The sequence below is a fragment of the Miscanthus floridulus genome, chromosome 17 (assembly GCF_019320115.1).
Source record: "Miscanthus floridulus cultivar M001 chromosome 17, ASM1932011v1, whole genome shotgun sequence".
Lineage (NCBI taxonomy): Eukaryota > Viridiplantae > Streptophyta > Magnoliopsida > Poales > Poaceae > Miscanthus > Miscanthus floridulus.
The window spans coordinates 51,218,813-51,246,319 of NC_089596.1; positions in this window are offsets into that span (position 1 = coordinate 51,218,813).

Genomic DNA, 27,507 nt, shown 5'->3' on the forward strand with positions numbered 1-27,507 from the left:
ATAGGTGCAAGGTTTGCACCAAACGTACCATGTGTTCAGAAATCGATTTGGACGCACCCGATGAAACTCCTAGGTGACGTGGGTCATGTCAAATCTCGTTTCGGTATGTTTGGAGGCGGTGTTAATGTCAGTGCAAGTTAGGTGCATGGTTTACGCCAAACGTACCATAAGCTCAGTAGTTGTTTTGGACACACCCGATGGTAATCCTAGGTGAGGAGGCTCAAGTGGAAGCTCATTTCTGTCCGATTGGAGATAGTGCTAATCTTGACGCAAGATGGGTGCATGGTTTGAGCCGAACATACCATAGGCTTGGAAATTGTTTTGGACACTCCTGATGGAACTCCTAGGTGACGTGGGTAATTTCAAATCTACTTCCGGTCCATTTGGAGATAGTGTGAGTGTCGGTGCAAGATACCATAGGCTCAGAAATCATTTTTGACGCACTTGATGGTACTCCAAGGTGACGAGGTTCAAGTGGAGGCTCGTTTTAGTCCGTTTGGAAATAGTGCAAATCTTGACGCAAGATAGGTGCACGGTTTGCGCCGAATATACCATAGGCTTGAAAATCATTTTGGATGCACCTGATGAAACTCCTAGGTGACGTGGGTCATGTCAAATCTTGTTTCGGTCCGTTTGGGGACGGTGTTAGTGTCGGTGCAAGATAGGTTAACGGTTTGCGCCAAACGTACCATAGGCCAAGGAATCGTTTCAGACGAAACAGATGGAACTCCTAGGTGACGAGGCTCAAGTGGAAGCTCCTATCGGTCCGTTTGGAGATAGTGCTAATCTTGACACAAGATAAGTGCACAGTTTGCACCGAACGTACCATAGGCTTGGAAATCATTTTGGATGCACCCAATGGAACTCCTAGGTGATGTGGGTAATGTCAAATCTTGTTTCTGTCCATTTGGAGACGGTGTTAGTGTCGGTGCAAGATAGGTGCACGATTTGCGCCAAACGTACCATAGGCTTAGGAATCATTTTGCAACAAACATATGGTACTCCTAGGTGATGGGGCTCAAGTGGAAGCTTGTTTCGGTCTGTTTGGAGATAGTGCACAGTTTGCGCCGAACGTACCATAGGCTCAAAAATTGATTTTGAAGTACTCGATGGAACTCCTAGGTGACGTGGGTAATGTCAAACTTGTTTCAATCCGTTTGGAAACGGTGTTAGTGTCAGTGCAAGAGAGGTGTACGGTTTGCGCCAAATGTACCATAGGCTAAGAAATATTTTTGGACACACCCAATGGTACTCCTAGGTGACGAGGATCAAGTCGAAGCTCGTTTCGGTCCGTTTGGAGATAGTGCTAATCTTGACGCAAGATAGGTGCACGGTTTGAGCCGAACATACCACAGGCTCGGAAATCATTTTGGACGCACCCGATGGAACTCCTATGTGACGTGGGTCTTCTAGAATCTTGTTTCGGTCCGGTTGGCGACGGTGTTAGCGTCGATGCAAGGTAGGTGCACAGTTTGTGCCAAACATACCATAGGGTCAGAAATCGATCTTGACGCTTCTGATAGTACTCCTAGGTGACAAGGCTCAAGTGGTAGCCCGTTTCGGTCCTTTTGGGGGTCGTGCTAATCTTGACGCAAGATAGGTGCACAGTTTGCGCCGTACATACGATAGGCTCAGAAATCATTTTGAACTCACTCGATGGAACTCCTAGGTGACGTGTGTCATGTCAAATCATGTTTCGGTCTGTTTGGAGATGGTGTTAGTGTCGGTGCAAGATAGGTTAACGGTTTGAGCCAAACGTACCATAAGCTCAGTAATCTTTTTGGATGCACCCGATGGTACTCCTAGGTGACGAGGCTCAAGTGGAAGCTCCTTTCGATCCGTTTGGAGTTAGTGCTAATCTTGACGCAAGATTGGTGCAAGGTTTGCGCTGAACGTACCATAGGCTTAGAAATCGATTTGGACGCACCTAATAGAACTCCTAGGTAACGTGGGTCATGTCAAATCTTGTTTCAGTCCGTTTGGAGACGGTGTTAGTGTTGGTGCAAGATGGGTGCATGGTTTGCGCCAAACGTACCACAAGCTCAGTAGTCATTTTGGATGCACCCGATGGCACTCCTAGGTGACAAGGCTCAAGTGGAAGCTCGTTTCTCTCTGATTGGAGATAGTGCTAATCTTGACGCAAGATGGGTGCACTGTTTGAGCCGAACGTACCATAGGCTTGGAAATTGTTTTGGACGCACCTGATGGAACTCCTAGTTGACGTGGGTCTTCTAGAATCTTGTTTGGGTCTGTTTGGAGACACTGTTAGAGTCGGTGCAAGGTAGGTGCACGGTTTGTGCCAAACCAACCATAGGGTCAGAAATCATTTTGGACGCTCCAATGGTACTCCTAGGTGACAAGGCTCAAGTGGAAGCTCGTTTCTGTCCGTTTCGAGATAGTGCTAATCTTGACGCAAGATAGGTGCACGGTTTGCACTGAACATACCATAGGCTCAGAAATCATTTTGGAGACACGCGATGGAACTCCTAGGTGACGTGGGTCATGTCGAATCTTCTTTCGGTCCTTTTGGAGATGGTGTTAGCGTTGGTGCAAGATAGGTGCACGATTTGCTCCAAACGTACTGCAGGGTCAGAAATCGTTTTGGACGCACCCGATGGTACTCCTAGGTGACAAGGCTCAACTGGAAGCTTGTTTCAATCCGTTTGGAGGTAGTGCTAATATTGACGCAAGATAGGTGCAAGGTTTGCGCCAAACGTACCATAGGCTTAGGAATCATTTTAGAACAAACGTATGGTACTGCTAGGTGATGAGGCTCAAGTGGAAGCTTGTTTCGGTCTATTTGGAGATAGTGCTAATCTTGATGCAAGATAGGTGCATGGTTTGCGCCGAACGTACCGTAGGCTCAGAAATCATTTTGGACGCACCCGATGGAACTCCGAGGTGACATGGGTCATGTGGAATCTCGTTTCGGTCCATTCTGAGACGGTGTTAGTGACGGTGCAAGATTGGTGGACGGCTTGCGCGAAACGTACCATAGGCTCAGAAATCATTTTGGATGCACCCGATGGTACTCCTAGGTGATGAGGCTCAAGTGGAAGCTCGTTTCGGTCCGTTTGGACATAGTGCTAATCTTGACGCCAGGTAGGTGCACGGTTTGCGCCGAACATACCATAGGCTCAAAAATCAATTTTGACACACCCGATGGAACTCCTGGGTGACGTGGGTAATGTCAAACTCACTTCAATCCGTTTGGAAACGATGTCAGTGTCGGTGCAAGATAGTTGTGCTGTTTGCGCCAAATGTACCACAGGCTTAGAAATATTTTTGGACGCACCCGATGGTACTCCTAGGTGACAAGGCTCAAGTCGAAGCTCGTTTCAGTCCGTTTGGAGATAGTGCTAATCTTGACGCAAGATAGGTGCACGGTTTGCGCCGAACGTACCACAGGCTCGGAAATCGTTTTGGACGCACCCAATGGAACTCCTATGTGACGTGGGTCTTTCTGGCTTATTTGGGTCCGTTTGGACACGTTGTTAGCATCTGTGCAAGGTAGGTGCACAGTTTGTGCCAAACATACCATAGGGTTAGAAATTAATTTTGACGCTTCGATAGTACTCCTAGGTGACAAGGCTCAAGTGGTAGCGCGTTTTTGGTCCGGTTGGAGGTAGTGCTAATCTTGATGCAAGACAGGTGTACAGTTTGCGCTGAACATACGATAGGCTCGGAAATCGTTTTGAACGCATCCGATGGAACTCCTAGGTGATGTGTGTCATGTCAAATCTTGTTTCAGTCTGTTTGGAGATGGTGTTAGTGTCAGTGCAAGATAGGTTAACGGTTTGAGCCAAACATACCATAAGCTTAGTAATCTTTTTGGACGCACCCGATGGTACTCCTAGGTGACGAGGCTCAAGTGGAAGCTCCTTTCAGCCCGTTTGATGATAGTGCTAATCTTGACACAAGATAGGTGCACGGTTTGCACCGAACATACCATAGGCTCGGGAATCAATATGGATGCACCCGATGGAACTCCTACGTGATGTGGGTCATTTCAACTCTAGTTTTAGTCCATTTGGAGACGGTGTTAGTGTCGGTGCAAGATAGGTGCACGGTTTGCGTGAAACGTACCATAGGCTCAGAAATCGTTTTGGACGCACCCGATGGTACTCCTAGTTGACGAGGCTCAGGTGGAAGCTCATTTCTTTCTGTTTGGAGATAGTGCTAATCTTGACGCAGGATTGGTGCACGGTTTGCGCCAAACGTACCATAGGCTAGGAAATCATTTTGGATGCACTCCATGGAAGTTCTCGGTGACGTGGGTCATGTCAAATCTTGTTTTGGTCCGTTTGGAGATGGTACTAGCATCAGTGCAAGATAGGTGTACGATTTCAACCAAATGTACCATAGGGTCAGAAATCATTTTGGACGCTCTTGATGGTACTCCTAGGTGACGAGGCTCAAGTGGTAGCTCGTTTCGGTCCGTTTGGAGTTAGTGCTAATCTTGACGCAAGATAGGTGCAAGGTTTGCGCTGAACGTACCATACGCTTAGAAATCGATTTGGACGCACCTGATAGAACTCCTATGTGATGTGGGTCATGTCAAATCTTGTTTCAGTCCGTTTGGAGACGGTGTTAGTGTTGGTGTAAGATTTGGTGCACGGCTTGCTCCAAACATACCATAGGCTCAGGAATCATTTTGGACGCATCTGATGGTACTCCTAGGTGACGAGGCTCAACTAGATGCTCATTTCGGTCCATTAGAGATAGTGCTGATCTTGACGCAAGATGGGTGGATGGTTTGTGCCAAATGTACCATAAGCTCAGTAGTCATTTTGGACGGACCCGATGGTACTCCTAGGTGACGAGGCTTAAGTTGAAGCTTCTTTCGGTCCATTTGGAGATAGTGCTAACCTTCACACAAGATAGGTGCGCGGTTTGCACCAAACGTACCATAGGCTCAGAAATCAATTTGGACACAACTGATGCAACTCCTAGTTGATGTGGGTCATTTCAACTCTAGTTTTGGTCCGTTTGGAGATGGTGTTAGTGTCGGTGCAAGATAGGTGCACGGTTTGTGTGAAACATACCATTGGCTCAGAAATCGTTTTGGATGCACCCGATGGTACTCCTAGTTGACGAGGCTCAGGTGGAAGCTCGTTTCGGTCTGTTTGGAGATAGTGCTAATCTTGACGCAAGATAGGTGCACGGTTTGCACCGAACGTAGGCTGGGAATTGTTTTGGACGCACCCCATGGAAGTTCTAGGTGATGTGGGTCAATCTTATTTCTGTCTATTTGGAGATGGTGTTAGTGTCAGCGCAAGATAGGTGATGAGGACATCAACACCGATCATACATCCACGCCGTCCACGCCGACACCTGCTGGATCTATTACCCGTGCTCGTGCTCGAACACTTAATCATCAAGTGAGTTCCTTCTTGAGCTCTTGTCCATCCTGTTTAGATCTTGGAGACACATGCACTCTTGTTTTGATTAGGAATCAAGGAGAAGACCGAAAGGGAAAAGGACTCGCGTAGGCTGGATTCGGACTGCAGCACACCTCCAACTTGCGACGGTCGCCACGGTTACATACGGTGTCGGATTGGGGTGATTCTGGACTTGTTGGAAAGCTAATAAAGTCTACTTTCATACGGATCTGACCTCATACTCATACCTGCTCATAAACGGCGTCAACAGCCCAAAAATCACCGAGAGGTCTATTCTGTCCAGGGTGCTGCGCCACCTTAAGTTAGCCCAATGGGCTTGTATCGTTTAGAGTCTAGTAGGGACGCGTCCTAGGGTTGGAGCACGACCCAAACTCTCTTGTGGTCGTCCTCCACACGTCATATACCCCTTAGCCGCCACCAGGAACACTTGGGTTTTGTTTAGATCAAGTTTAGCCTTTGCTACTTGCTTGTAGGCGCGCGTGCTGATCCAGCCGCCCGTCTCCTTGTCTTCGGAACCCCACTCAAAATAAGATTCAGTTTGAGGCTTTCAATTTCATCTTGCAAATTCAGTGCTTGTTTCCTTGTTCTTGCTAGTTCTTCGATTGCTTGCAGGACGGGAGCCCTAGTGGCTGGTTGTCGCGCTCCACAAGATCGTGATGGCCTTTGGAGGTGGTGTATCGGTTGCTAAGGCGCGGTGTTGGAAGGCTGTAGTCGGGCCGTGAACGTCATCTCCATCCACCAAATCGAGTGATCTCACGCCTCTCATCGAAAGATCGTCCATAAACCCTAGCGGGTTCATATCAATTGGTAATCAGAGCAAGGTTTATCGGTGAGAGACTTGTAATTCTTCGCTGTTTTTATTTTTCCTACAGTCCAAAAAGCCAAAAAAATAGTAGATTAGTTTCCTACAATCCTATAGACCTTTGGGCCATGGCTAGTGCTACCTAGTTAGGGCTTGTTGAGTCGTCGGTTGCATCGGTTGTGTCAAGTTGCTGGTCTTAGTTTTAGTCCTTTAGAGTTTCGAGTTCTTATCACGTTCTATCACAACACGCGCTATCATATAGTCTCTCTGTTGGCCGAATCCAAGTAGGGTTTGAAGTTTGAATCGGACAAGGAATCGGTTGTTCCTCTCTATTGGCCGAATCCAAGTAGGTTTTCAAGTTTGAGTCGGATCAAGGAATCGGGTATTCCTCGCTGTTGGCCAAGTCCGAGTAGAATTGGAAGTTCCAATCGGACGAGGAATCAGTTCACCCTGTGCTACAAATATCAAACGAACCACGCAGCAAGTATTCATATCTAAACGAGTGGCTTACTCTAGAGAGAGAGAGAGAGAGAGAGAGAGTGGCTTACCGGAATACCCCTACCCTTTCGGAAAAAGTGTGTGCTGAGTTACTCTTTGGGAGTGTTCTTGTTCATATAATCAGTTTTGAGTGGCCCCTGAAAAAAAAAATTATTCAAAAAAAAGAAAAAAAAAGAGAAAGAAGCAAAAGAAAAGAAGAGAAAGGGGCTGATCTTAGAGATTTTTCGTTCACTTCGGGTGGTGTGTTGTGCTCTCCTTTGTGTCCAGGCTCGCGTCTCTAGCACGGTCTAGACTAGGACCAGCACAGTACCGCCGGTTGAACGATTATTCAGCTTGCTTTTTGTAACTAACGTGGTGCTAGTTCGTTCCTTGTTTCAGCCCACCTATAGCTCCACATATTCTACAACTTGACAGGTCTCGTGCTGCGGCACCGATACACTTCATCCATTGCTGCAGACTTGTTGGTAGATGACCCCTCCTGTCGAGCAAGGTAAGAACTGGTAAGAACTTGTGTAATAGGTGGAGAGTGAGCGACTTGCTGTAGCTACATCCTAGTAGTTGTAGGGCTTTTATTTCTTCACTTGTCTTCTTGTTGTCTTTGTCTTTGAACCATGCCAGGGACCGACGAAGATAACCAAATTCCCCATTCGCCTCGCACAAAGGGCATCATACAACATTTTGAAAGGAAAGTGAAGTTGCACACGGAGGGACTTGATAATGACTTGCAGGTGACAAATGACAAACTTGGGCAGTTGGAGGCTACGCAGATTGCCGCAAACAACAAGCTTGCAGGTTTGGAGCAGTCCATTGCTAGTGTGGACAAAAGCCTTGCTGCTCTGCTGAGGCGTTTTGATGACCTCCACAACAATGATAAAGACCAGCATAAAGAAGAAAAGAAGGAGGAAGATCAAGAGGATGGTAGTTATGATGAAGAATACACAGGTGATACTGAACATGATGATCGAGACACTCGTGATCGACGTCGCCTACGTCACAACCATAGAGGTATGGGTGGCCGCCGCCGACGTGAGGTACACAATAATGATGATGCTTTCAGTAAGATTAAATTTAAAATACCTCCTTTTGATGGTAAATATGACCCTGATGCATACATTACTTGGGAGATTGCTGTTGATCAAAAGTTTGCATGCCATGAATTTCCTGAGAACACACGTGTTAGGGCTGCTACTAGTGAGTTCACAGATTTTGCTTCTGTTTGGTGGATCGAATATGGCAAGAAAAATCCTAATAACATACCTAAAACTTGGGATGCGCTGAAACGAGCCATGAGAGCTAGATTTGTTCCATCTTACTATGCCTGTGATATGATAAATAAGTTGCAGCAATTGAGACAAGGTTCTAAAAGTGTAGAAGAATACTATCAGGAATTACAAACGGGTATGTTGCGTTGTAAATTAGAGGAGGATGTGGAACCTGCTATGGCTAGATTTTTAGGTGGGTTAAATCGGGAAATTCAGGATATCCTCGCTTACAAAGAATACAATAACGTAACCAAACTGTTTCATCTTGCTTGTAAAGCTGAACGGGAAGTGCAGGGACGACGTGCTGGCGCAAGGACTAATGTTTCTGCAGGGAAAGCTAGTTCATGGCAGCCGCGCACGTCTACAACTCCGTCTACACGTACTCCTATGCCATCATCTAGTGATAAGACTCGAGCTGCCCCCACCAATTCAGTAGCGAAGACAGCGCAAAAGCCGGCTGCGAGTACTTCATCCGTGGCATCGACAGGTAGAACAAGCAACATACAATGTCATCGGTGCAAGGGATATGGCCATATGATGCGTGACTGCCCAAACAAGCGTGTTATGATTGTCAAAGATGACGGTGAGTGTTCATCCGCTAGTGATTTTGATGAAGATACACTTGCATTGCTTGCGGCTGACTATGCAGGTAGTGAGGAACACATAGAAGAACACATTAATGCAGGTGACGCGGAGCACTATGAGAGCTTGATTGTACAGCGAGTGCTTAGTGCACAAATGGAGAAGGCGGAGCAAAATCAGCGACACACTTTATTCCAAACAAAGTGTGTCATCAAGGAGCGTTCGTGCCGCATGATCATTGATGGAGGTAGCTGCAACAACTTGGCAAGTAGCGACATGGTACAGAAGCTCGCCCTCACCACCAAACCACACCCCCATCCCTACTACATCCAATGGCTGAACAACAGTGGTAAGGCAAAGGTAACGAGACTGGTGCGAATCGATTTTGCCATCGGATCATACAAAGATATTGTTGAATGTGATGTTGTGCCTATGCAAGCTTGCAATATTCTGCTAGGTAGACCATGGCAATTTGATAGAGATTCGATGCATCATGGTAGATCAAATCAATATTCGTTTCTATACCATGATCGAAAAATTGTGTTGCATCCTATGTCTCCTGAAGCTATTATGCAATCTGATGTTACTAAGGCTGCAAAAGCAAAGAGCGAGAGTGACAAATCTGTTGTTGATGACAAAGATGAGATAAAATTGAAAGGACGTTGTATGCTTGCTACAAAATCTGATATTAATGAGTTCAATGCATCCACCTCTGTTGCTTATGCTTTGGTATGCAAGGATGCTTTGATTTCATTTGAGGATATGCAACGTTCTTTGCCCCCTGCTGTTGCTAACATTTTGCAGGAGTATTCTGATGTGTTCCCCAGTGAGATACCAGCGGGGCTGCCACCAATACGAGGGATTGAGCACCAAATTGATCTTATCCCTGGAGCATCTTTGCCAAACCGTGCGCCATACAGGACCAATCCGGAGGAAACGAAGGAAATTCAGCGACAAGTGCAAGAACTACTAGACAAAGGTTATGTGCGTGAGTCTCTTAGTCCTTGTGCTGTTCCAGTGATTTTAGTGCCTAAGAAAGATGGAACATGGCGCATGTGTGTTGATTGTAGGGCTATTAATAATATCACCATTCGATATCGACACCCTATTCCACGACTAGATGATATGCTTGATGAATTGAGTGGTGTTGTTGTGTTTTCAAAGGTTGATTTGCGTAGTGGGTACCACCAGATTCGTATGAAATTGGGAGATGAATGGAAAACTACTTTCAAAACCAAGTTCGGTCTATATGAGTGGTTAGTCATGCCTTTTGGGTTAACTAATGCACCTAGTACTTTCATGAGATTAATGAACGAGGTTTTGTGTGCTTTCATTGGGAAATTTGTTGTCGTCTACTTTGATGATATACTGATTTATAGCAAATCCAAGGATGAACACCTTGATCACTTACGTGCTGTTTTCAATGCTCTACGTGATGCACGTTTGTTTGGTAACCTTGAGAAGTGCACTTTCTGCACCGATCGAGTATCGTTTCTTGACTATGTTGTCACTCCACAGGGAATTGAGGTTGATAAAGCCAAGGTGGAAGCTATACAAGGATGGCCTATACCCACGACGGTCACACAAGTGCGGAGTTTCCTAGGACTTGCTGGTTTCTATCACCGTTTTGTGAAGGACTTCAGCACCATTGCTGCACCATTGATTGAGCTTACAAAGAAGGGAGTGCCCTTTTCTTGGGGCAAAGCACAAGAGCACGCCTTCCATGTGCTGAAAGATAAGTTAACACATGCACCTCTACTCCAACTCCCTGATTTTAATAAGACTTTCGAGCTTGAATGTGATGCGAGTGGAATTGGATTGGGTGGTGTTTTGTTACAAGAAGGAAAACCTGTTGCATACTTTAGTGAGAAATTGAGCGGGCCTATTCTTAATTATTCTACATATGATAAGGAATTATATGCTCTAGTGCGGACATTAGAAACATGGCAGCATTATTTGTGGCCCAAAGAATTTGTTATACATTCTGATCATGAATCTTTGAAGCATATTCGTAGTCAAGGAAAACTGAATTGTAGACATGCAAAATGGGTTGAATTTATTGAATCTTTTCCTTATGTTATCAAACACAAGAAAGGGAAGGATAATATCATTGCAGATGCATTGTCTAGGAGATATACTTTGCTGAATCAACTTGATTACAAGATCTTTGGGTTAGAAACAATTAAAGACCGATATGCTCATGATGCTGATTTTAAAGAAGTGCTGATGCATTGTAAAGATGGGAAAACGTGGAACAAATTCATCCTCAATGATGGGTTTGTGTTTAGAGCTAACAAGCTATGCATTCCAGCTAGCTCCGTTTGCTTGTTGTTGCTGCAGGAAGCGCATGGAGGTGGCTTGATGGGGGAGCGAACAAGACGGAGGACATTCTTGCTGGTCATTTCTTTTGGCCAAAGATGCGACGAGACGTGGAGAGATTTGTTGCTCGCTGCACAACATGTCAAAAGGCTAAGTCCCGGTTGAATCCACACGGTTTGTATATGCCTCTTCCTGTTCCTAGTGCTCCTTAGGAGGATATTTCTATGGATTTTGTGTTGGGATTGCCACGGACTAGGTGATGAGGACATCAACACCGATCATACATCCACGCCGTCCACGCCGACACCTGCTGGTCCTATTACCCGTGCTCGTGCTCGAACACTTAATCATCAAGTGAGTTCCTTCTTGAGCTCTTGTCCATCCTGTTTAGATCTTGGAGACACGTGCACTCTTGTTTTGATTAGGAATCAAGGAGAAGACCGAAAGGGAAAAGGACTCGCGTAGGCTGGATTCGGACTGCAGCACACCTCCAACTTGCGACGGTCGCCACGGTTACATACGGATTCGGATTGGGGTGATTCTGGACTTGTTGGAAAGCTAATAAAGTCTACTTTCATACGGATCTGACCTCATACTCATACCTGCTCAGAAACGGCGTCAACAGTCCAAAAATCACCGAGAGGTCTATTCTGTCCAGGGTGCTGCGCCACCTTAAGTTAGCCCAATGGGCTTGTATCGTTTAGAGTCCAGTAGGGACGCGTCCTAGGGTTGGAGCACGACCCAAACTCTCTTGTGGTCATCCTCCACACGTCATATACCCCTTAGCCGCCACCAGGAACACTTGGGTTTTGTTTAGATCAAGTTTAGCCTTTGCTACTTGCTTGTAGGCGCGCGTGCTGATCCAGCCGCCCGTCTCCTTGTCTTCGGAACCCCACTCATAATAAGATTCAGTTTGAGGTTTTCAATCTCATCTTGCAAATTCAGTGCTTGTTTCCTTGTTCTTGCTAGTTCTTCGATTGCTTGCAGGACGGGAGCCCTAGTGGCTGGTTGTCGCGCTCCACAAGATCATGACGGCCTTTGGAGGTGGTGTATCGGTTGCTAAGGCGCGGTCTTGGAAGGCTGTAGTCGGGCCGTGAACGTCATCTCCATCCACCAAATCGAGTGATCTCACGCCTCTCATCGAAAGATCGTCCATAAACCCTAGCGGGTTCATATCAGTTGGTATCAGAGCAAGGTTTATCGGTGAGAGACTTGTAATTCTTCGCTGTTTTTATTTTTCCTACAGTCCAAAAAAGCCAAAAAAAATAGTAGATTAGTTTCCTACAATCCTATAGACCTTTGGGCCGTGGCTAGTGCTACCTAGTTAGGGCTTGTTGAGTCATCGGTTGCATCGGTTGTGTCAAGTTGCTGGTCTTAGTTTTAGTCCTTTAGAGTTTCGAGTTCTTGTCACGTTCTATCACAACACGCGCTATCATATAGTCTCTCTGTTGGCCGAATCCAAGTAGGGTTTGAAGTTCGAATCGGACAAGGAATCGGCTGTTCCTCTCTGTTGGCCGAATCCAAGTAGGTTTTCAAGTTTGAGTCGGATCAAGGAATCGGGTATTCCTCGCTGTTGGCCAAGTCCGAGTAGGATTGGAAGTTCCAATCGGACGAGGAATCAGTTCACCCTGTGCTACAAATATCAAACGAACCACGCAGCAAGTATTCATATCTAAACGAGTGGCTTAGTCTAGAGAGAGAGAGAGAGAGAGAGTGGCTTACCGGAATACCCCTGCCCTTTCGGAAAAAGTGTGTGTGCTGAGTTACTCTTTGGAAGTGTTCTTGTTCATATAATCAGTTTTGAGTGCCCCCTGAAAAAAAAATTTATTCAAAAAAAAAAAGAGAAAGAAGCAAAAGAAAAGAAGAGAAAGGGGCTGATCTTAGAGATTTTTTGTTCACTTCGGGTGGTGTGTTGTGCTCTCCTTTGTGTCCAGGCTCGCGTCTCTAGCACGGTCTAGACTAGGACCAGCACAGTACCGCCGGTTGAACGATTATTCAGCTTGCTTTTTGTAACTAACGTGGTGCTAGTTCATTCCTTGTTTCAGCCCACCTATAGCTCCACATATTCTACAGCTTGACAGGTCTCGTGCTGCGGCACCGATACACTTCATCCATTGCTGCAGACTTGTTGGTAGATGACCCCTCCTGTCGAGCAAGGTAAGAACTGGTAAGAACTTGTGTAATAGGTGGAGAGTGAGCGACTTGCTGTAGCTACATCCTAGTAGTTGTAGGGCTTTTATTTCTTCACTTGTCTTCTTGTTGTCTTTGTCTTTGAACCATGCCAGGGACCGACGAAGATAACCAAATTCCACATTCGCCTCGCACAAAGGGCATCATACAACATTTTGAAAGGAAAGTGAAGTTGCACACGGAGGGACTTGATAATGACTTGCAGGTGACAAATGACAAACTTGGGCAGTTGGAGGCTACGCAGATTGCCGCCAACAACAAGCTTGCAGGTTTGGAGCAGTCCATTGCTAGTGTGGACAAAAGCCTTGCTGCTCTGCTGAGGCGTTTTGATGACCTCCACAACAATGATAAAGACCAGCATAAAGAAGAAAAGAAGGAGGAAGATCGAGGGGATGGTAGTTATGATGAAGAATACACAGGTGATACTGAACATGATGATCGAGACACTCGTGATCGACGTCGCCTACGTCACAACCGTAGAGGTATGGGTGGCCGCCGCCGACGCGAGGTACACAATAATGATGATGCTTTCAGTAAGATTAAATTTAAAATACCTCCTTTTGATGGTAAATATGACCCTGATGCATACATTACTTGGGAGATTGCTGTTGATCAAAAGTTTGCATGCCATGAATTTCCTGAGAACACACGTGTTAGGGCTGCTACTAGTGAGTTCATAGATTTTGCTTCTGTTTGGTGGATTGAATATGGCAAGAAAAATCCTAATAACATACCTAAAACTTGGGATGCGCTGAAACGAGCCATGAGAGCTAGATTTGTTCCATCTTACTATGCCCGTGATATGATAAATAAGTTGCAGCAATTGAGACAAGGTTCTAAAAGTGTAGAAGAATACTATCAGGAATTACAAACGGGTATGTTGTGTTGTAAATTAGAGGAGGATGAGGAACCTGCTATGGCTAGATTTTTAGGTGGGTTAAATCGGGAAATTCAGGATATCCTCGCTTACAAAGAATACAATAACGTAACCAAACTGTTTCATCTTGCTTGTAAAGCTGAACGGGAAGTGCAGGGACGACGTGCTGGCGCAAGGACTAATGTTTCTGCAGGGAAAGCTAGTTCATGGCAGCCGCGCACGTCTACAACTCCGTCTACACGTACTCCTACGCCATCATCTAGTGACAAGACTCGAGCTGCCCCCACCAATTCAGTAGCGAAGACCGCGCAAAAGCCGGCTGCGAGTACTTCATCCGTGGCATCGACAGGTAGAACAAGCAACATACAATGTCATCGGTGCAAGGGATATGGCCATATGATGCGTGACTGCCCAAACAAGCGTGTTATGATTGTCAAAGATGATGGTGAGTGCTCATCTGCTAGTGATTTTGATGAAGATACACTTGCATTGCTTGCGGCTGACTATGCAGGTAGTGAGGAACACATAGAAGAACACATTAATGCAGGTGACGCGGAGCACTATGAGAGCTTGATTGTACAGCGAGTGCTTAGTGCACAAATGGAGAAGGCGGAACAAAATCAGCGACACACTTTATTCCAAACAAAGTGTGTCATCAAGGAGCGTTCGTGCCGCATGATCATTGATGGAGGTAGCTGCAACAACTTGGCAAGTAGCGACATGGTAAAGAAGCTCGCCCTCACCACCAAACCACACCCCCATCCCTACTACATCCAGTGGCTGAACAACAGTGGTAAGGCAAAGGTAACGAGACTTGTGCGAATCGATTTTGCCATCGGATCATACAAAGATATTGTTGAATGTGATGTTGTGCCTATGCAAGCTTGCAATATTCTGCTAGGTAGACCATGGCAATTTGATAGGGATTCGATGCATCATGGTAGATCAAATCAATATTCGTTTCTATACCATGATCGAAAAATTGTGTTGCATCCTATGTCTCCTGAAGCTATTATGCAATCTGATGTTACTAAGGCTGCAAAAGCAAAGAGCGAGAGTGACAAATCTGTTGTTGATGACAAAGATGAGATAAAATTGAAAGGACGTTGTATGCTTGCTACGAAATCTGATATTAATGAGTTCAATGCATCCACCTCTGTTGCTTATGCTTTGGTATGCAAGGATGCTTTGATTTCATTTGAGGATATGCAACGTTCTTTGCCCCCTGCTATTGCTAACATTTTGCAGGAGTATTCTGATGTGTTCCCCATTGAGATACCAGCGGGGCTGCCACCAATACGAGGGATTGAGCACCAAATTGATCTTATCCCTGGAGCATCTTTGCCAAACCGTGCGCCATATAGGACCAATCCGGAGGAAACGAAGGAAATTCAGCGACAAGTGCAAGAACTACTAGACAAAGGTTATGTGCGTGAGTCTCTTAGTCCTTGTGCTGTTCCAGTGATTTTAGTGCCTAAGAAAGATGGAACATGGCGCATGTGTGTTGATTGTAGGGCTATTAATAATATCACCATTCGATATCGACACCCTATTCCACGATTAGATGATATGCTTGATGAATTGAGTGGTGCTGTTGTGTTTTCAAAGGTTGATTTGCGTAGTGGGTACCACCAGATTCGTATGAAATTGGGAGATGAATGGAAAACTGCTTTCAAAACCAAGTTCGGTCTATATGAGTGGTTAGTCATGCCTTTTGGGTTAACTAATGCACCTAGTACTTTCATGAGATTAATGAACGAGGTTTTGCGTGCTTTCATTGGGAAATTTGTTGTCGTCTACTTTGATGATATACTGATTTATAGCAAATCCATGGATGAACACCATGATCACTTACGTGCTGTTTTCAATGCTCTACGTGATGCACGTTTGTTTGGTAACCTTGAGAAGTGCACTTTCTGCACCGATCGAGTATCGTTTCTTGGCTATGTTGTCACTCCACAGGGAATTGAGGTTGATAAAGCCAAGGTGGAAGCTATACAAGGATGGCCTATACCCACGACGGTCACACAAGTGCGGAGTTTCCTAGGACTTGCTGGTTTCTATCGCCGTTTTGTGAAGGACTTCAGCACCATTGCTGCACCATTGAATGAGCTTACAAAGAAGGGAGTGCCCTTTTCTTGGGGCAAAGCACAAGAGCATGCCTTCCATGTGCTGAAAGATAAGTTAACACATGCACCTCTACTCCAACTCCCTGATTTTAATAAAACTTTCGAGCTTGAATGTGATGCGAGTGGAATTGGATTGGGTGGTGTTTTGTTACAAGAAGGAAAACCTGTTGCATACTTTAGTGAGAAATTGAGCGGGCCTATTCTTAATTATTCTACATATGATAAGGAATTATATGCTCTAGTGCGGACATTAGAAACATGGCAGCATTATTTGTGGCCCAAAGAATTTGTTATACATTCTGATCATGAATCTTTGAAGCATATTCGTAGTCAAGGAAAACTGAATCGTAGACATGCAAAATGGGTTGAATTTATTGAATCTTTTCCTTATGTTATCAAACACAAGAAAGGGAAGGATAATATCATTGCAGATGCATTGTCTAGGAGATATACTTTGCTGAATCAACTTGATTACAAGATCTTTGGGTTAGAAACAATTAAAGACCGATATGCTCATGATGCTGATTTTAAAGAAGTGCTGCTGCATTGTAAAGATGGGAAAACGTGGAACAAATTCATCCTCAATGATGGGTTTGTGTTTAGAGCTAACAAGCTATGCATTCCAGCTAGCTCCGTTCGCTTGTTGTTGCTGCAGGAAGCGCATGGAGGTGGCTTAATGGGGCATTTTGGAGCGAAGAAGACGGAGGACATTCTTGCTGGTCATTTCTTTTGGCCAAAGATGCGACGAGACGTGGAGAGATTTGTTGCTCGCTGCACAACATGTCAAAAGGCTAAGTCCCGGTTGAATCCACACGGTTTGTATATGCCTCTTCCTGTTCCTAGTGCTCCTTGGGAGGATATTTCTATGGATTTTGTGTTGGGATTGCCACGGACTAGGAAAGGGCGAGATAGTGTTTTTGTGGTTGTGGATCGATTCTCTAAAATGGCACATTTCATACCATGTCATAAAACTGATGATGCTACAAATATTGCTGATTTGTTCTTTCGAGAAGTTGTTCGCTTGCATGGTGTGCCAAATACAATTGTTTCTGATCGTGATGCTAAATTTCTTAGCCATTTTTGGAGAACTTTATGGGCCAAATTGGGGACTAAGCTTTTATTTTCCACCACTTGTCACCCCCAAACTGATGGTCAAACTGAAGTTGTGAATAGAACTTTATCTACTATGTTAAGGACTGTTTTAAAGAAGAATATTAAGATGTGGGAAGATTGTTTGCCTCATATTGAGTTTGCTTATAATCGTTCGCTGCATTCTACTACGAAGATGTGTCCCTTTGAGATTGTTTATGGCTTGTTACCACGTGCTCCTATTGATTTAATGCCATTGCCAAGTTCTGAAAAGTTGAATTTTGATGCTAAGCAACGTGCTGAATTGATGCTAAAACTACATGAAACCACTAAAGAAAACATAGAGCGCATGAATGCTAAGTACAAATTTGCTGGAGATAAAGGTAGAAGGGAATTGATTCTTGAACCTGGAGATTTGGTTTGGTTGCATTTGCGAAAGGATAGGTTTCCTGAATTAAGAAAATCTAAATTGATGCCTAGAGCGGATGGTCCTTTTAAAGTGATGCAACGAATAAATGAGAATGCATATAAGCTTGATCTTCCTGCAGATTTTGGGGTTAGTCCCACATTTAACATTGCAGATTTGAAGCCTTATTTGGGTGAGGAAGATGAGCTTGAGTCGAGGACGACTCAAATTCAAGAAAGGGAGGATGATGAGGACATCAACACCGATCATACATCCACGCCGTCCACGCCGACACCTGCTGGTCCTATTACCCGTGCTCGTGCTTGAACACTTAATCATCAAGTGAGTTCCTTCTTGAGCTCTTGTCCATCCTGTTTAGATCTTGGAGACACGTGCACTCTTGTTTTGATTAGGAATCAAGGAGAAGACTGAAAGGGAAAAGGACTCGCGTAGGCTGGATTCGGACTGCAGCACACCTCCAACTTGCGACGGTCGCCACGGTTACATACGGATTCGGATTGGGGTGATTCTGGACTTGTTGGAAAGCTAATAAAGTCTACTTTCATACGGATCTGACCTCATACTCATACCTGCTCAGAAACGGCGTCAACAGTCCAAAAATCACCGAGAGGTCTATTCTGTCCAGGGTGCTGCGCCACCTTAAGTTAGCCCAATGGGCTTGTATCGTTTAGAGTCCAGTAGGGACGCGTCCTAGGGTTGGAGCACGACCCAAACTCTCTTGTGGTCATCCTCCACACGTCATATACCCCTTAGCCGCCACCAGGAACACTTGGGTTTTGTTTAGATCAAGTTTAGCCTTTGCTACTTGCTTGTAGGCGCGCGTGCTGATCCAGCCGCCCGTCTCCTTGTCTTCGGAACCCCACTCATAATAAGATTCAGTTTGAGGTTTTCAATCTCATCTTGCAAATTCAGTGCTTGTTTCCTTGTTCTTGCTAGTTCTTCGATTGCTTGCAGGACGGGAGCCCTAGTGGCTGGTTGTCGCGCTCCACAAGATCATGACGGCCTTTGGAGGTGGTGTATCGGTTGCTAAGGCGCGGTCTTGGAAGGCTGTAGTCGGGCCGTGAACGTCATCTCCATCCACCAAATCGAGTGATCTCACGCCTCTCATCGAAAGATCGTCCATAAACCCTAGCGGGTTCATATCACTAGGAAAGGGCGAGATAGTGTTTTTGTGGTTGTGGATCGATTCTCTAAAATGGCACATTTCATACCATGTCATAAAACTGATGATGCTACAAATATTGCTGATTTGTTCTTTCGAGAAGTTGTTCGCTTGCATGGTGTGCCAAATACAATTGTTTCTGATCGTGATGCTAAATTTCTTAGCCATTTTTGGAGAACTTTATGGGCCAAATTGGGGACTAAGCTTTTATTTTCCACCACTTGTCACCCCCAAACTGATGGTCAAACTGAAGTTGTGAATAGAACTTTATCTACTATGTTAAGGACTGTTTTAAAGAAGAATATTAAGATGTGGGAAGATTGTTTGCCTCATATTGAGTTTGCTTATAATCGTTCGCTGCATTCTACTACGAAGATGTGTCCCTTTGAGATTGTTTATGGCTTGTTACCACGTGCTCCTATTGATTTAATGCCATTGCCAAGTTCTGAAAAGTTGAATTTTGATGCTAAGCAACGTGCTGAATTGATGCTAAAACTACATGAAACCACTAAAGAAAACATAGAGCGCATGAATGCTAAGTACAAATTTGCTGGAGATAAAGGTAGAAGGGAATTGATTCTTGAACCTGGAGATTTGGTTTGGTTGCATTTGCGAAAGGATAGGTTTCCTGAATTAAGAAAATCTAAATTGATGCCTAGAGCGGATGGTCCTTTTAAAGTGATGCAACGAATAAATGAGAATGCATATAAGCTTGATCTTCCTGCAGATTTTGGGGTTAGTCCCACATTTAACATTGCAGATTTGAAGCCTTATTTGGGTGAGGAAGATGAGCTTGAGTCGAGGACGACTCAAATTCAAGAAAGGGAGGATGATGAGGACATCAACACCGATCATACATCCACGCCGTCCACGCCGACACCTGCTGGTCCTATTACCCGTGCTCGTGCTCGAACACTTAATCATCAAGTGAGTTCCTTCTTGAGCTCTTGTCCATCCTGTTTAGATCTTGGAGACACGTGCACTCTTGTTTTGATTAGGAATCAAGGAGAAGACTGAAAGGGAAAAGGACTCGCGTAGGCTGGATTCGGACTGCAGCACACCTCCAACTTGCGACGGTCGCCACGGTTACATACGGATTCGGATTGGGGTGATTCTGGACTTGTTGGAAAGCTAATAAAGTCTACTTTCATACGGATCTGACCTCATACTCATACCTGCTCAGAAACGGCGTCAACAGTCCAAAAATCACCGAGAGGTCTATTCTGTCCAGGGTGCTGCGCCACCTTAAGTTAGCCCAATGGGCTTGTATCGTTTAGAGTCCAGTAGGGACGCGTCCTAGGGTTGGAGCACGACCCAAACTCTCTTGTGGTCATCCTCCACACGTCATATACCCCTTAGCCGCCACCAGGAACACTTGGGTTTTGTTTAGATCAAGTTTAGCCTTTGCTACTTGCTTGTAGGCGCGCGTGCTGATCCAGCCGCCCGTCTCCTTGTCTTCGGAACCCCACTCATAATAAGATTCAGTTTGAGGTTTTCAATCTCATCTTGCAAATTCAGTGCTTGTTTCCTTGTTCTTGCTAGTTCTTCGATTGCTTGCAGGACGGGAGCCCTAGTGGCTGGTTGTCGCGCTCCACAAGATCATGACGGCCTTTGGAGGTGGTGTATCGGTTGCTAAGGCGCGGTCTTGGAAGGCTGTAGTCGGGCCGTGAACGTCATCTCCATCCACCAAATCGAGTGATCTCACGCCTCTCATCGAAAGATCGTCCATAAACCCTAGCGGGTTCATATCACTAGGAAAGGGCGAGATAGTGTTTTTGTGGTTGTGGATCGATTCTCTAAAATGGCACATTTCATACCATGTCATAAAACTGATGATGCTACAAATATTGCTGATTTGTTCTTTCGAGAAGTTGTTCGCTTGCATGGTGTGCCAAATACAATTGTTTCTGATCGTGATGCTAAATTTCTTAGCCATTTTTGGAGAACTTTATGGGCCAAATTGGGGACTAAGCTTTTATTTTCCACCACTTGTCACCCCCAAACTGATGGTCAAACTGAAGTTGTGAATAGAACTTTATCTACTATGTTAAGGACTGTTTTAAAGAAGAATATTAAGATGTGGGAAGATTGTTTGCCTCATATTGAGTTTGCTTATAATCGTTCGCTGCATTCTACTACGAAGATGTGTCCCTTTGAGATTGTTTATGGCTTGTTACCACGTGCTCCTATTGATTTAATGCCATTGCCAAGTTCTGAAAAGTTGAATTTTGATGCTAAGCAACGTGCTGAATTGATGCTAAAACTACATGAAACCACTAAAGAAAACATAGAGCGCATGAATGCTAAGTACAAATTTGCTGGAGATAAAGGTAGAAGGGAATTGATTCTTGAACCTGGAGATTTGGTTTGGTTGCATTTGCGAAAGGATAGGTTTCCTGAATTAAGAAAATCTAAATTGATGCCTAGAGCGGATGGTCCTTTTAAAGTGATGCAACGAATAAATGAGAATGCATATAAGCTTGATCTTCCTGCAGATTTTGGGGTTAGTCCCACATTTAACATTGCAGATTTGAAGCCTTATTTGGGTGAGGAAGATGAGCTTGAGTCGAGGACGACTCAAATTCAAGAAAGGGAGGATGATGAGGACATCAACACCGATCATACATCCACGCCGTCCACGCCGACACCTGCTGGTCCTATTACCCGTGCTCGTGCTCGAACACTTAATCATCAAGTGAGTTCCTTCTTGAGCTCTTGTCCATCCTGTTTAGATCTTGGAGACACGTGCACTCTTGTTTTGATTAGGAATCAAGGAGAAGACTGAAAGGGAAAAGGACTCGCGTAGGCTGGATTCGGACTGCAGCACACCTCCAACTTGCGACGGTCGCCACGGTTACATACGGATTCGGATTGGGGTGATTCTGGACTTGTTGGAAAGCTAATAAAGTCTACTTTCATACGGATCTGACCTCATACTCATACCTGCTCAGAAACGGCGTCAACAGTCCAAAAATCACCGAGAGGTCTATTCTGTCCAGGGTGCTGCGCCACCTTAAGTTAGCCCAATGGGCTTGTATCGTTTAGAGTCCAGTAGGGACGCGTCCTAGGGTTGGAGCACGACCCAAACTCTCTTGTGGTCATCCTCCACACGTCATATACCCCTTAGCCGCCACCAGGAACACTTGGGTTTTGTTTAGATCAAGTTTAGCCTTTGCTACTTGCTTGTAGGCGCGCGTGCTGATCCAGCCGCCCGTCTCCTTGTCTTCGGAACCCCACTCATAATAAGATTCAGTTTGAGGTTTTCAATCTCATCTTGCAAATTCAGTGCTTGTTTCCTTGTTCTTGCTAGTTCTTCGATTGCTTGCAGGACGGGAGCCCTAGTGGCTGGTTGTCGCGCTCCACAAGATCATGACGGCCTTTGGAGGTGGTGTATCGGTTGCTAAGGCGCGGTCTTGGAAGGCTGTAGTCGGGCCGTGAACGTCATCTCCATCCACCAAATCGAGTGATCTCACGCCTCTCATCGAAAGATCGTCCATAAACCCTAGCGGGTTCATATCACTAGGAAAGGGCGAGATAGTGTTTTTGTGGTTGTGGATCGATTCTCTAAAATGGCACATTTCATACCATGTCATAAAACTGATGATGCTACAAATATTGCTGATTTGTTCTTTCGAGAAGTTGTTCGCTTGCATGGTGTGCCAAATACAATTGTTTCTGATCGTGATGCTAAATTTCTTAGCCATTTTTGGAGAACTTTATGGGCCAAATTGGGGACTAAGCTTTTATTTTCCACCACTTGTCACCCCCAAACTGATGGTCAAACTGAAGTTGTGAATAGAACTTTATCTACTATGTTAAGGACTGTTTTAAAGAAGAATATTAAGATGTGGGAAGATTGTTTGCCTCATATTGAGTTTGCTTATAATCGTTCGCTGCATTCTACTACGAAGATGTGTCCCTTTGAGATTGTTTATGGCTTGTTACCACGTGCTCCTATTGATTTAATGCCATTGCCAAGTTCTGAAAAGTTGAATTTTGATGCTAAGCAACGTGCTGAATTGATGCTAAAACTACATGAAACCACTAAAGAAAACATAGAGCGCATGAATGCTAAGTACAAATTTGCTGGAGATAAAGGTAGAAGGGAATTGATTCTTGAACCTGGAGATTTGGTTTGGTTGCATTTGCGAAAGGATAGGTTTCCTGAATTAAGAAAATCTAAATTGATGCCTAGAGCGGATGGTCCTTTTAAAGTGATGCAACGAATAAATGAGAATGCATATAAGCTTGATCTTCCTGCAGATTTTGGGGTTAGTCCCACATTTAACATTGCAGATTTGAAGCCTTATTTGGGTGAGGAAGATGAGCTTGAGTCGAGGACGACTCAAATTCAAGAAAGGGAGGATGATGAGGACATCAACACCGATCATACATCCACGCCGTCCACGCCGACACCTGCTGATCCTATTACCCGTGCTCGTGCTCGAACACTTAATCATCAAGTGAGTTCCTTCTTGAGCTCTTGTCCATCCTGTTTAGATCTTGGAGACACGTGCACTCTTGTTTTGATTAGGAATCAAGGAGAAGACCGAAAGGGAAAAGGACTCGCGTAGGCTGGATTCGGACTGCAGCACACCTCCAACTTGCGACGGTCGCCACGGTTACATACGGATTCGGATTGGGGTGATTCTGGACTTGTTGGAAAGCTAATAAAGTCTACTTTCATACGGATCTGACCTCATACTCATACCTGCTCAGAAACGGCGTCAACAGCCCTAAAATCACCGAGAGGTCTATTCTGTCCAGGGTGCTGCGCCACCTTAAGTTAGCCCAATATGCTTGTATCGTTTAGAGTCCAGTAGGGACGCATCCTAGGGTTGGAGCACGACCCAAACTCTCTTGTGGTCATCCTCCACACGTCATATACCCCTTAGCCGCCACCAGGAACACTTGGGTTTTGTTTAGATCAAGTTTAGCCTTTGCTACTTGCTTGTAGGCGCGCGTGCTGATCCAGCCGCCCGTCTCCTTGTCTTCGGAACCCCACTCATAATAAGATTCAGTTTGAGGTTTTCAATCTCATCTTGCAAATTCAGTGCTTGTTTCCTTGTTCTTGCTAGTTCTTCGATTGCTTGCAGGACGGGAGCCCTAGTGGCTGGTTGTCGCGCTCCACAAGATCATGACGGCCTTTGGAGGTGGTGTATCGGTTGCTAAGGCGCGGTCTTGGAAGGCTGTAGTCGGGCCGTGAACGTCATCTCCATCCACCAAATCGAGTGATCTCACGCCTCTCATCGAAAGATCGTCCATAAACCCTAGCGGGTTCATATCACTAGGAAAGGGCGAGATAGTGTTTTTGTGGTTGTGGATCGATTCTCTAAAATGGCACATTTCATACCATGTCATAAAACTGATGATGCTACAAATATTGCTGATTTGTTCTTTCGAGAAGTTGTTCGCTTGCATGGTGTGCCAAATACAATTGTTTCTGATCGTGATGCTAAATTTCTTAGCCATTTTTGGAGAACTTTATGGGCCAAATTGGGGACTAAGCTTTTATTTTCCACCACTTGTCACCCCCAAACTGATGGTCAAACTGAAGTTGTGAATAGAACTTTGTCTACTATGTTAAGGACTGTTTTAAAGAAGAATATTAAGATGTGGGAAGATTGTTTGCCTCATATTGAGTTTGCTTATAATCGTTCGCTGCATTCTACTACGAAGATGTGTCCCTTTGAGATTGTTTATGGCTTGTTACCACGTGCTCCTATTGATTTAATGCCATTGCCAAGTTCTGAAAAGTTGAATTTTGATGCTAAGCAACGTGCTGAATTGATGCTAAAACTACATGAAACCACTAAAGAAAACATAGAGCGCATGAATGCTAAGTACAAATTTGCTGGAGATAAAGGTAGAAGGGAATTGATTCTTGAACCTGGAGATTTGGTTTGGTTGCATTTGCGAAAGGATAGGTTTCCTGAATTAAGAAAATCTAAATTGATGCCTAGAGCGGATGGTCCTTTTAAAGTGATGCAACGAATAAATGAGAATGCATATAAGCTTGATCTTCCTGCAGATTTTGGGGTTAGTCCCACATTTAACATTGCAGATTTGAAGCCTTATTTGGGTGAGGAAGATGAGCTTGAGTCGAGGACGACTCAAATTCAAGAAAGGGAGGATGATGAGGACATCAACACCGATCATACATCCACGCCGTCCACGCCGACACCTGCTGATCCTATTACCCGTGCTCGTGCTCGAACACTTAATCATCAAGTGAGTTCCTTCTTGAGCTCTTGTCCATCCTGTTTAGATCTTGGAGACACGTGCACTCTTGTTTTGATTAGGAATCAAGGAGAAGACCGAAAGGGAAAAGGACTCGCGTAGGCTGGATTCGGACTGCAGCACACCTCCAACTTGCGACGGTCGCCACGGTTACATACGGAGTCGGATTGGGGTGATTCTGGACTTGTTGGAAAGCTAATAAAGTCTACTTTCATACGGATCTGACCTCATACTCATACCTGCTCAGAAACGGCGTCAACAGCCCAAAAATCACCGAGAGGTCTATTCTGTCCAGGGTGCTGCGCCACCTTAAGTTAGCCCAATGGGCTTGTATCGTTTAGAGTCCAGTAGGGACGCGTCCTAGGGTTGGAGCACGACCCAAACTCTCTTGTGGTCATCCTCCACACGTCATATACCCCTTAGCCGCCACCAGGAACACTTGGGTTTTGTTTAGATCAAGTTTAGCCTTTGCTACTTGCTTGTAGGCGCGCGTGCTGATCCAGCCGCCCGTCTCCTTGTCTTCGGAACCCCACTCATAATAAGATTCAGTTTGAGGTTTTCAATCTCATCTTGCAAATTCAGTGCTTGTTTCCTTGTTCTTGCTAGTTCTTCGATTGCTTGCAGGACGGGAGCCCTAGTGGCTGGTTGTCGCGCTCCACAAGATCATGACGGCCTTTGGAGGTGGTGTATCGGTTGCTAAGGCGCGGTCTTGGAAGGCTGTAGTCGGGCCGTGAACGTCATCTCCATCCACCAAATCGAGTGATCTCACGCCTCTCATCGAAAGATCGTCCATAAACCCTAGCGGGTTCATATCACTAGGAAAGGGCGAGATAGTGTTTTTGTGGTTGTGGATCGATTCTCTAAAATGGCACATTTCATACCATGTCATAAAACTGATGATGCTACAAATATTGCTGATTTGTTCTTTCGAGAAGTTGTTCGCTTGCATGGTGTGCCAAATACAATTGTTTCTGATCGTGATGCTAAATTTCTTAGCCATTTTTGGAGAACTTTATGGGCCAAATTGGGGACTAAGCTTTTATTTTCCACCACTTGTCACCCCCAAACTGATGGTCAAACTGAAGTTGTGAATAGAACTTTGTCTACTATGTTAAGGACTGTTTTAAAGAAGAATATTAAGATGTGGGAAGATTGTTTGCCTCATATTGAGTTTGCTTATAATCGTTCGCTGCATTCTACTACGAAGATGTGTCCCTTTGAGATTGTTTATGGCTTGTTACCACATGCTCCTATTGATTTAATGCCATTGCCAAGTTCTGAAAAGTTGAATTTTGATGCTAAGCAACGTGCTGAATTGATGCTAAAACTACATGAAACCACTAAAGAAAACATAGAGCGCATGAATGCTAAGTACAAATTTGCTGGAGATAAAGGTAGAAGGGAATTGATTCTTGAACCTGGAGATTTGGTTTGGTTGCATTTGCGAAAGGATAGGTTTCTTGAATTAAGAAAATCTAAATTGATGCCTAGAGCGGATGGTCCTTTTAAAGTGATGCAACGAATAAATGAGAATGCATATAAGCTTGATCTTCCTGCAGATTTTGGGGTTAGTCCCACATTTAACATTGCAGATTTGAAGCCTTATTTGGGTGAGGAAGATGAGCTTGAGTCGAGGACGACTCAAATTCAAGAAAGGGAGGATGATGAGGACATCAACACCGATCATACATCCACGCCGTCCACGCCGACACCTGCTGATCCTATTACCCGTGCTCGTGCTCGAACACTTAATCATCAAGTGAGTTCCTTCTTGAGCTCTTGTCCATCCTGTTTAGATCTTGGAGACACGTGCACTCTTGTTTTGATTAGGAATCAAGGAGAAGACCGAAAGGGAAAAGGACTCGCGTAGGCTGGATTCGGACTGCAGCACACCTCCAACTTGCGACGGTCGCCACGGTTACATACGGAGTCGGATTGGGGTGATTCTGGACTTGTTGGAAAGCTAATAAAGTCTACTTTCATACGGATCTGACCTCATACTCATACCTGCTCATAAACGGCGTCAACAGCCCAAAAATCACCGAGAGGTCTATTCTGTCCAGGGTGCTGCGCCACCTTAAGTTAGCCCAATGGGCTTGTATCGTTTAGAGTCTAGTAGGGACGCGTCCTAGGGTTGGAGCACGACCCAAACTCTCTTGTGGTCGTCCTCCACACGTCATATACCCCTTAGCCGCCACCAGGAACACTTGGGTTTTGTTTAGATCAAGTTTAGCCTTTGCTACTTGCTTGTAGGCGCGCGTGCTGATCCAGCCGCCCATCTCCTTGTCTTCGGAACCCCACTCAAAATAAGATTCAGTTTGAGGCTTTCAATTTCATCTTGCAAATTCAGTGCTTGTTTCCTTGTTCTTGCTAGTTCTTCGATTGCTTGCAGGACGGGAGCCCTAGTGGCTGGTTGTCGCGCTCCACAAGATCGTGACGGCCTTTGGAGGTGGTGTATCGGTTGCTAAGGCGCGGTGTTGGAAGGCTGTAGTCGGGCCGTGAACGTCATCTCCATCCACCAAATCGAG